General features: G+C 30.7%; 1 protein-coding gene across 1 annotated transcript in view; it reads right to left on the bottom strand.

The window, feature by feature from the left end:
- Positions 1–12,481, bottom strand: part of LOC105832213 — a 275,864-nt gene that overhangs the window by 83,167 nt on the left and 180,216 nt on the right.

Raw genomic sequence — 12,481 nt, 5'->3', positions numbered from 1 at the left:
TGACATTGGTTTTACCACAATTCGAGGGTCCGCAAATAATTGCACGTATAGTACTCGGCAGCATTTCACCATGCTTAGGCTTCTCACCACCGTCACCCATCAGTGACAATTTGTCGTCGTAATTTGTAACGCGTATCGCCAACAGTTGTCGTACGAACCTCATTTTCTACTAAGTAAAAAGGTAGGATCGAACGTCTATTTATATGCACGCAAAACCGCGAATCGTTCAGTAGCAAAGATATTCGCGCTGTTATCACATCTCTCTAATATTCCTGATTTCAACGGTCCCACACCGTTGATAAAGAATTGTAGCGAATGCCATCGGGTTGTGGTTTGTTAAATCGCTTGATAAACGCGCTTCCTTTCGAGCTACATATCCCTGGATATCAGTTTTGCGGTCCGGGAACACACTTGAAAAAGCCAAAGATTGAATTATTCAAAGTTCAGTAGCGAATGCCGCACGTGCTACTGAATGAAATAAATAAACTATCGATGTTGCGTGCTCTGGAAAGCGGGCAATACATCAGCATGACATTTCGCTCTTGGGATCTGTATGAGTATCCTTTGTTGCAAAGCACAACCAAACATTCGTGGACCATCAAGACCGCTACTCAGCTCGAGAAGGCTGGATACGTAGTTTTCGTTCTACAGGCTAGTCGGAAGAATGTCATGTCTGAAAACACGAGCCGATTCGATCATTGCAATTAATCAAAGCGAAACTCTGATGATCTGAATTTGGATTTTGATAAAAACAAATGGTCGATTCTGTACGACACGTACACATTTTTGTAAAAATTATTATATATGATTATTTTGAGCCGAATCAATCCGTCACTATGTTTCGACATAATGGTCCATTCGTGATTATCGATTGCTTTCGACAAAACGAATCGGTCAAGAGCGCAACCATGGACGTACGCTTAGAATTTGAATGGAGAGAAAACGTGCCCGCGAACACCACGGCGTGCTATCTCATTATACACGATCATGTGATTCAGTACAACCCGTTGACCAACGTTGTGCGCAAAATCACCTAAATACGGCGCCACTTTTCTTCCAAAACGATTTCAAGACGATATAAAAATCTACGATGCATCGATGTGGATCACAGTCTTTTCAACAGTAACAATCATGTCCGTACCAACGTTCGATGCAAAGTTTTATCGTTGGAGGAAAGTTTATCGTTAAGAAATTTGCCGCGCTCAGAGATGGATTTGAACTCTCCTACTACATTGTTCGAAATCCTGTCCCGTGGCATCGACTCAATAACGCTGACAAATGACAAGCGTCGTGGTTTTTACTTTACTTTATTCCCCCATATATATTTTCTCTTCCCCATTTTAGTAATTAAAATAATTCTTAAATTAGGAAATTATTGGTAGGAAAAAATAATTCTAAAACGTCTTTTTAAACCGTTTATACAAATAGATATTTATTTATTATACAAAGCATCATATAGAATATTGTCTGATGCATAAGCCATCAGTTCGCAATCTATGAGTGAAGTTTTTACACATATTTCATTTAATAGCTTTACAGCATCGCACTTATTATGAATGTTATTTTGCTGCAAGCAGTTTACAAATCGATTATATTTTTCTTTTATCCTTACGACAACTTAAAGTATGCATTATTGATAACATCTTCAAGGTTTAGTAAAAATTGCACGGTCAATGATTTTATATACATAATTTTGTTATCTAAAGTGAATTTTACGACATTCTCGTTACGTAATTTGACGAGTTCTATAAGAAAATTATTAATCCACAGCGATGTAGTGGTTGACTGCAGGAGTCGCTCAATATCCATGCGTTTCTAGATTATTATTATCTATATGTCACGTGACAGCAGTATCCCATTGCCTTTATTATCACCAAGAATCATCTCCACAAAAGGCTCAGACTCTACGCTGATTCCCATATCCAAATATTTGTAGGCAGTGGATGTTAAAGCAAATCTCCTCCACAGGATGCGAGTAGTATAGCGTGGATACGATAACGTTCTGTAAAAATATAAAAGAATGCGAGTTATAGAAAATGCAAATAAATGTAGAAGAAAATAGAAAATTGCTGAAAAGAAATTTAAAGTTACAAATACTTACGGTTTATCGCACACTTCATTTTGCTGAATCGGAACGTAATAGTTCATCTTGCACGTTTCTTTTTTCAGAAGCTTTACAGTCTGACTCACACCAATCGATTGCTGCGGTAACGTTGTTAAAGTTTTATCGTTCGTATTCCACCAATTGACTGCAATAACGTTGTCGGGTTTTTTTTATATTTTATTATCTCTTCCACAAAATATCTCACTTTTCATCCCCCTCCACAAAATATCTAATTTTTATCTCCTCCACAAACATCTAATTTTTGTCCTTTGTTTCATACAGGGGCCGGCGTTTGTTTATATATAGTTATGCATAGCTAGCCGCATAGCTAGAGCTACTGGACGATAAATGTCAATCAAATGTTTAGACATTTTAGCTGCTGACGGTTCGGCGCTCACTGCCGATTCATTATCTAGAAATTTAAGCTGCCGAAAGTTCGGCGCTCCTTGTCGCGATAAACATTCGCTAATTTGTTTATAACGAGCTGCTACCTCTAAGAGCGCTAAGAGGGGAGATAACGCCGTGACAGGAAGAAACGTTTCGAATTACTAGCTACCAAAAGTTCGGCACTCCTTGTCGCAATAAACATTCGCTAATTTTTTCAGATCGAACCGCTTAAAGATACGGTTATCGATATTTGTTTACAGCTATCCGCTACTTCAAAGAGCTGTCGAATAAATTTATCGTTTAGAATTACTAGCTGCCGACGGTTCGGCGCTCCGTGCAGTAAAAAAATTTGTTTATAACGAGCCGCTACCTCTAAGAGCGCTAAGTGGGAGATAACGCCGCGACAGGAAGAAACATATCGCTCTAAATAAAATTTATAAAATGTTTATATCAAATTGCAATTCCCATGTCGCATATCACCGCGGTTTATCTATGTTTATATCAAGTTACATTTCGCATATTGTTTATTTTGACACGTTTATACTAATAAGCGATACCTCCGCGTGACTCCCCCCTCTCATGACGTTATCCCCGCACCTCCTATGTGACGTCATCCCCGTCATATCACTCCCCGTCACGTCCCTCCCGCGTGACATCACCTCTCCCCGTGATGTCAACCCCCCTCCCTACAAATACCACCCGCTTTTCACCCTCTCTCGGAGCCCCGTAGTTAGAACCGGCTACTTATTCCTACTTAAGTAAAAATTTTTTTTTAATTAAATAAATTTTTTTTCTTCTCAGACCTATAGTCAAGTAAAAATTTAACTTTATAATTATTCTAACAGAAAAAATCACGAAGAGAAAGCGAGGAAAGTCAAATTATTTTTCAAATTGCAGTTTTTACAATCAATTTTTATCTTATGAACTACGTTTATATTTAAAAAAATATATAAAAGAATAATTTTTTGAATTTTCGCTGCACGTAATTTTTTTAATTATGGCAACAATGTGCCGATATTTTTTTGTACGCCCGTACAAATTTGCAAATAATTGCTAAAAATATCTTTCTCAATGTTTGGAAAAAAATGGTAAAAAATATTCAAATATCAAAGAATAAATGTACTACATATTTTAAATTTATAGCTTTCAAACATTTTTTTCACGAGAAAAGGGGGACTTATCCCATTATTTAAATGTTTTTAAAATGTTTTTAAAAATGTTTCTTAAACACAAAAAAAAATATTTTTCAAACATTATTGTGCTCATTGGGTAATGGATTAACTCTGTTGTGACATACACACAATGTACAAAATACGACCGGCAATCTCCACGATTGCACATTGGATAATGTTGATAAGGGTGGTAAACGTCATTTTTCAGAAAAATGTTAAGTTAGAAAAAGTGTGTAAAAAAATTTTTGAAAAAGCGTTTTAAGCAATTTCGTTAATTCCAAGAAACACACATGAAACAAAAATATTCTGTTCCATGAACGTTAGTATTTATTACTGGGGAGTAATCGTACTATAAAACTTTGCTTTAGCGGTGTGACTGAATTTTTCTTCACAACAATACATTGAATTAAATAAAAACCCATACAATATGCAATTTTTTACATTTCAAGTTTTAAGGGGATTCTGGAGTCATTTGTTTTACCGATTGAACGCTAATTATTTTTGGATACGCTTTGCTCTTAATTGATTCCGTAAAATTGTAAATCGTTCTCCAAAATTAAAGTATAAACAATAACAAAGGGTGGATAATTAGAATTTCATGTAAAAGAAATTAAAAAATTATACTTTTGTGTAGTTGTCTCGTGACTTTCACCTGCAGCACTAAGTTTTGAAAACTCTATACGTACAGGGTAATTGTTAAGCACCGTTGTCATTACAGGAACGAATAATAATGTGCTTTCAGAAATGAGCTAGAAGCTTTGGTATAAGAGAATAATGTATCTGAAAATTTCATGTATGTGTGAGTGTGGATTCGGAAGAAGTCGATAAGTATTCGTTCTCGATATAAAATCTAATTCACAAATTGATATTAATGTATGTACTATAACTCTGGAAAATTTCCAAATCTATAAAAGAAATATATATGAAATCTTATTAATAATGTGCACGAATGACTCTACATTATCGACCCTGATCAAGTTTGAGAAGTAGCTCAGCATCCCTTTAAGATGCTTTTCGATTTTTGTTTCTACGATGATGTTTGCCGACTTTCAGTGGTTTGAAGACAGCCCAAATTTTTGGTATATAAAAAGTGTTTTCCCTTTTTTTAGTAATGTTTGTATATATTTTTAATTTTTATGAATTTCGTTAGTTCCAATCTTGAAATGTTTTTCTAAAATGTTATAAAATTTAAATAAGCGACAAAAAAATTTGGAGAAAAAGGGTCTAGCGAAATGAGCACATAAAATCTGCCCCGCAAATATGGGGTTCACATTCATGTCATAAGTTCACATTAATGTGATATAAAATTTTTCTAACTAATAACTTAATATTTCTATTATTTTAGTAGATATAGAGAGGGAAACAAATAAAAAGAAAGTAATCAATTTTTCGAAACGGCTTGACCAATTTTGATGAAAAACATAAATGTTATAAATATCAGTGAGACAATTTTCTCCCAAAATTAAAAAAATTTGTTGACAAAAATTAAGATAAAAACATTTTTTAACAAAAAAAAATACTTTTTGAGGTTTTTGATTCACACCAACCATATTTAACACAAATATTCCTTAGAACATTTTCTATAACATATTTTTTTGCTCAATTTCTTCATGTGTACAACATAGTGAAAAATATAAAAGTTACTCTGGTGACGCTGCACCATGCACTACTTTGATCGGCGGATGCTTTCAGACATAACTTCATCTTCCATCCTTCATTCGTTTTTATTTCTAGTCGTTATTCATACATTATTTTACTCTGCTATAAAAATAGTTTTGAGGGTCTAATCGAAGTATTGTTTCGTTAGTAAAGTCTTCTGTGATTTTTACTTGTTTTTTTTTAAATAGTGATTGGCCTTGTTTATACCGCGCAACCTAATCTATATTCTTACCTATATCTTAACCCTTACGGAAAAAGCACTCAAAAAATACTCAAAAACACTGTTCAATGAATGAACTAATAAAACTTACAATAAAAATATCATAACCAGTTCGGCACCAATTTAATTGCCTTTAAAATATGTTGTTAATCACAAAAATCTGAGAGACACATATTTTTCTGTACATGCGCAAATTTATGTTTAAGGGGTGAAAACACTCCTTTGAAAAAAACGGTACTGTTTTTCCAAGTCAAATATCGTCAAAATTATCCCTTGGGCAAATTTACTTCTGAAAATGTTAAAAAAAACTTACAATTAGTACTTTATTTTACAAAAAACTTAAAAAATACGTAAAGTAAATTTGAACACTTTAAACTTTAATCAAAAATAATCTGAAAAGTTATAAATCTAGAATCGGGATAAAATGGATTTTAGGTATCTTTTAAAAAGTATAATTATTTTGACAAATAAGAGTTGAAAAAACGATAGCTTAAGAAAAAGGAAAAAATGAATAGACGTAACCAATTTTTTTAAATTTTGCTATAAAATTGTAAAAATGTTTATCTTTTAAAACATCCATTAGAAAAATTTACTTTAAATTAAGTTAATGTTTCTAAAAGTAACTTTATGAATCTAAGAATTTATTGAAGAAATTTTTGGGTAATCTAAGGTATGTAAAAAATTAATCTAAAGTGATTGAAAAATTTTTTAAGTAGGGGAGCGTGGGGCACAATGAATCACTTTTTTTTAATTAACATATCTCCATAATTTTTGGTATTTATAAACCTTCTTTTTTTTAGTTTACTGTTTATACTTTATATAATTTTATACTTTTTATAATAACATATTCTAGAGTTGAAAAATTAATATCAGTAAGCTACTTTTTACTGTATACATTTTTTCAAAACTATGTCAAATGATCCACTGTACCCCCAGCATGGGTCACAGTGGATCAGGGCATGAATCATAGTGAATCATTACGAGATACTGTTAATCATACGATTTTGAATAAAGATAAATACATCTAATTTAAAAAATAGTTTTATTAATTATTTATTAATAGTATTTTAAGTATTTGAAAACGTAAAAGATCTCTCTTCTGAATAACTCTATTTTGTGTCATCTTTGTTCTAGAAAGTAAAAGAAAGCATTAATCTTAATTCTAAATCGATATAAAATGTGCGGGTTACATTGGTTCATATGTGGCGCAATGGATCGTGTGTTCACTGAGCCCAACCGATCCTTGATCCAATGTGCCCCATTAGTACTCACAGAACTTATAAATAAAAATACGAAAACATCCCTGATAGCACACAAAAGTTTCTGCAATGTTGCAGAGACATAACACTGAAATGTTGAAACTGTTGCAGTAACGTTATGTCTCTGCAATGTTTCTGTAAGGTTGTAGTAATATCAAAATGTCCGCTTTGATCCGCAAGAACGTTTCTGAAATATTACGGGAACATGACTATCCCAGGTAGTAAAAGTCGCCGTTATTTTGATGTTTTAGAAAATATTTTGGGTACATGTCCTATATATGCAGCACTTTTATTATGAAAATATTGAAATAACATAATTATAATGTAAAAAAAAAAAAGTTAATTTACGTTGTTTCTCAACAAACATCGTTCTCACATCTGGCATTGCTTAACTTCTACGGTCACCCATCCAACTCTGAACCGGCGCGCCGTCGATACTGCTTGACTTCGAAGATCGTACGCAACCTAGCACTTCGCGATAATTATTGAACACTTGATGCTCATGAATACATATTTGTTATAGATCAGTTCAATAGATGTCAGAAACATGAAACGTATAGTTAAATAATACTTATAAATAAATATAAATATGTATGTATAAATATAAATGAACAATTTTTTTACTGATTTTTACATATGCGAAATAACATGTGACTTATAAAAATTATAAAAATATGTTTTTGTTCTGTTCTTTTGATAAAATTAAATTATATCCCAGACAGCACACAATATTTATAAAATATTTACAAAATATTTATAATATTTATTTGAATATTTTACAAATATTTATCCAAATATTTTATAAATATTTTTGTGGTCTTACAAGGGGATCTTACGGGTCATGGAACACCGATTTTTTTTATACTTATAGGATTTGAAGATCAGTACCCGGACTTCAATTTCCTAAAGCAGTACGATGCGCTTCTTAAAAATACTCGAGAAAATCGATTTTGAAGATTTCCGATATCTGTAAGTACAGAAAATTTTAACCTATTGTCAGAGCCGCTCGTAGCCGAGCGCACAGAGCTCTAGTTTCGTAAGCGCGGAGTCGCTGGTTCGATTCTCGCTCTGGCCTCAATTTTTTTTTTTATAAGTTAATAAAGTTTTTTTTTAAATCCTATATCTTAACATTTATCAAATTGAAATGCTAATTAATTATTAAATATTTATTCGTTATTTTATAAATAAAAATTAACATTTTTTAATTTTTAATTACTACTTGATTGAAAATGCGAATATTTATAATAAATTAAAATTTGGTACAAAAAATGGAAAACATTAAAGAAAATGAAATACTTTTTAAAAGATTACGAGTAAATACAAAAATAATATAAAAAACAAAAATAATATTTATAAAAATGGTTGTTTAATTTTTATGAGTTATTAATTCATGTATGTTATAAAATATATTAATAATAAATACATTTGACATTACTCGTCAGTATTACATGAGCCAATTTAATTTTTATTTAAAAAATAACGAATAAATATTTAATAATTAATTAGCATTTCAATTTGATAAATGTTAAGATATAGGATTAAAAAAAAACTTTATTAACTTATGAAAAAAAAATTGAGGCCAGAACGAGAATCGAACCAGCGACTCCGCGCTTACGAAACTAGAGCTCTGTGCGCTTGGCTACGAGCGACTCTGACAATAGGTTAAAATTTTCTGTACTTACAGATATCGGAAATCTTCAAAATCGATTTTCTCGAGTATTTTTGAGAAGCGCATCGTACTGCTTTAGGAAATTGAAGTCTGGGTACTGATCTTCAAATCCTATAAGTATAAAAAAAATCGGTGTTCCATGACCCGTAAGGTCCCCTTGTTAGATTTGACAGATCATAAAGATATATCATAAATATTATAAAAATATTTATGAAATATTTATAAATATTTACAAAATATTACTTACAAAATATTTACAAAATAGTACAAACCTTTATTTTATATTTACTATAAATAAATTATGTATAATTATATATTTATTTACCATAAACACACCTATATGCATATATATGAGGATGCCATGACATGAGACGTAACTTGCATAATGCTCTTTGGCGCTGTACCCGCGTTGCCGAGAATGTGCGCCAAACATATCATATGAAAGGTTTCAGAAGTTTTGTATTTGTAATATTACAAAATACTACGTTGCAGGTACATTTCAAATGTAAAGTTTCAATCAAGATGATTGCAGAAATGTTGCAAATGTAATGTTTAAAAAAAAGATAGTCTCAGAAATATTACACAAATGTGATGATACACAATTGAAACATTGAAACGTCTCTGCAACATAACTGAAACTCTTTGTACTATCAGGGTAAGATATATTTTATCCCGGTAAGATACATTTTTTCCCATGTTGAGAAAAATGGCGTGAAAACCCGAAATCGTCATTCTTAGCTCCTTTGTCGCCGTTTTTCTTAAAATTGTGATTTGATAGCCAACTTTTGACAACGGATTCGTATTCAACAAGCAAAAATACGTCGAAAATGACTATTCGCATTCGTGTTATAAAAAAAGTAAAATTTTGTCAAACAGTGTTATTAACATGTTTAATGTTAATTAATATTATTGTGGATTATACCATCGTTTTTATCACGAAAAGACGAAGAGATTTATAAAGCATAATATTGACTTCAGCCATCTGTTTAATGTTTGGAAAAAAATGGAGTAAGTTGTGTACATTTATAATCGCGAAGTTATGTACATTTATAATCCAGTATGACGTTTGAGATGAAAAAAGTAGGTACACTGTTCTAGGGTTAAAATTTACATGTGCAGGAAAATCGAATCAGAATTGGGAATAAAGCGACAACTTGACACAGATGATGACAAGTTAGACGTCAAAAAGTTATGGTATGTATCTGTCGTAGACAATATGAAGTAAAGTTTTACGTTACAATGATGATCATTTGAATGTTAAAATTATGTTTCATATTATTAATATTAATTTATATAAGTCTATTACATACATATTTATTTTTATTCATAATCGTATTCTAGAAAAAAAAGCAAAATATATGTAACTATATACAATATTATTTTTCTGTAAAAAGAAGAAATAAATATGATCACTTTTACGACATACATAAGGCGTATTAACTTTTTAAGTAAATTAACTATTTATTAGATAAACTGTTTACTTTTACTTTTGGTATTTAAATTAATTAATTACTTTTATTAAATATTTTATTAAAAATTTTGTAATTGAAGACACAAATTTAATACAATTTCAATTACTCACTTTATAAGAAACCTATATTTGTAAAAAGTAAATTTTGGAAATTTTATAATTTTATTGTTTTTAAATTATTTTTAAACAAATTTTAAACTTATCAAAATTTACTTTGTACAATTCTTAGGTTTTCCAAACTTCTGAAAAAGTAAGTTTTTTTTCTGAATGTAATTTTTCTTAAAGTAACTCTTTAGATCACTTTAAATTTGAGTTTAAAGTGTTCAAATTTACTTTACGTATTTTTTAAGTTTTTTTGAAAGTAAAGTATTAAGTTTTTTTTAAGGTTTTCTTTTTTAAGATTTTCTAAGTAAATTTTTCTAAGAGATAGAATATATTGTTAAAGTAAAAGAAGTTATAAAATAATTTCATGATTCCATGCGGCACTTGCCACATTGTACTGTCTTGTATTTTTCACTTACAGAAACATTGTAGCTCGCACAAACTTAGTCATAGTATTAATCTTTCTATAGCGAGTACCCGTTCGAACGAAATGTAAACGCGAATACATACTTCAAAATTCCTTAAATTACTTTAGATTAATCTTTTACATACTTTAGATTACCTAAAAATTTCTTTAGTAAACTCTTAGATTTGTAAAATTCTCTCTAAATTCTTTAGAGTAAAAATCTTACTCGAAATATGGGGTGACACACCGAGTCACTCGATTAGAATTACTTCTCACTCATATAGAGTAAATTATTTCACTCTTTAGCAAGAAGTGAATATTTTCACTCTTTATTTTGGAATGAATGTTTTCTTGGAGTGAATATTTCACTCCTAATTGAAGAGTAACTTTACTGCGCCGCCGCGCTCGCCCGCCAGATAGTGCGCGGCGCCGCCGACAGGCGGGCAAGAGGCTTAACTCTCTCGGAAGTAAGGAGCAGCTGACGTGCTACATAAAGACCACTCCACAGCACGATTAAGACAAACAAAAATTAACTTCCTTTGCCGAGAGAGAGTTAAGCCTAAGTAGGCCAGTTATCGACGATGCCACTAATTGGCGAATGAATGCCGGAAGTGCCTGATGTAGTGGAGGACCGCCACGTAATACTTTTGCAGAATGCATTTAGATACGGCGGTTATGTATGATTATGGTTTATTCATTTTAATTGAAGGAGAATTCAATTCGAGAAACGTGAAACGCTCATTCCAATTGAGCAATACTTGCACTTCAATCGATTGAAAAGTTCACTCTTATGGAGCAAAAATTCACTCTAAAGTTCAAGTGAAACATATTCACTTTTATAAAAAGTGAGATGTCACTCCATGTAGACTGGCAGTATTTTCACAATTGTTTGGAGTAAAAATTCACTTTTTCAAAGTGACCTTTCACTCTAAGAAATTTAGAGAGTTACTTTAAAAACTTTAATTTCATTTAAAGTAAATTTTCCCAAGGGATAATATAAGAGATAAAAAAATTCTTAAATAAAAATTTAACGACTTGAGCAAACAATTTTTTCCTCATAACTTTAAAGTAGTCTTCAAGCAGTTAAACTTTTATTAAACAATTTTTCTTCTATCTCTTATAACTTCGACAATATTCGATTTTAAAAAAGTATCACTTTTTTTAAAAGGTTGTTTTACCCCTTAAACATAAATTTGCACACGTATAAAAAATAGGTCTCTTAGATTTTTATGTTTAAACATTTAAGTTAAATATTATTTTATTGTATAATATATTTTATTTTAACATATTTTAATCTTTTTCTTGGTGCACATAATATATAATATATAATTATTGTATAATTTACTTATAATAAACATATTGTTAAAGAACATTAATTTCCAGTTTTAATATTTAAAACATATTTTTAATTTCTAAGATTTAATTATTTATGTGTAATACTTTAAAATTATTACATTTGCTTAAAAAATATAAGTGCAATATTCATAATATGAGAGTTAACATCACTTAATTGACTCTTGAAAATAGCTCAATCTTGAAAATGATGGTTCAGGATTTTCCATTCTTTTATTGAGTATCATACTCAAGTGTTGAGAGTAACTTTTGTGTTTACACTCAAATTTCAGCGTAACATTTAGTCATTGCGCGTATATACTTAATTATGGAGTGTAGACACTTAATTTTGAGTATAAATACTCAATTTTTTTAGTAGAAACACTTAAATAATTTGGCTATAAACACTTAATTTTCAGTGTAAACACTCAAAATTAAAGTGTATGTATATATAACCAAATTTGAGAGTTAATTCTCAAAATTAAGTGTTTGAACAACTAAAAATTGAGTATAAGCACTCAAAATTTGAGTATTCTTTCTATAAGGATAACCTATATTAGGAGGACCAACCTGAAGGAAACTATCAACAAATTGTTTATACCGCGTAGACCTATAGATACGTGTGATCTAATGTAGGTAGCATTTAGTCCTCATGTGACTGAAAGTTATTATATTCTGATTATGGATATTTATTCATTCT

The sequence above is a fragment of the Monomorium pharaonis genome, chromosome 9 (assembly GCF_013373865.1).
Source record: "Monomorium pharaonis isolate MP-MQ-018 chromosome 9, ASM1337386v2, whole genome shotgun sequence".
NCBI lineage: Eukaryota > Metazoa > Arthropoda > Insecta > Hymenoptera > Formicidae > Monomorium > Monomorium pharaonis.
Note: the sequence above shows the minus strand (reverse complement) of the source record. Positions and strands in the feature narration are given on the sequence as shown.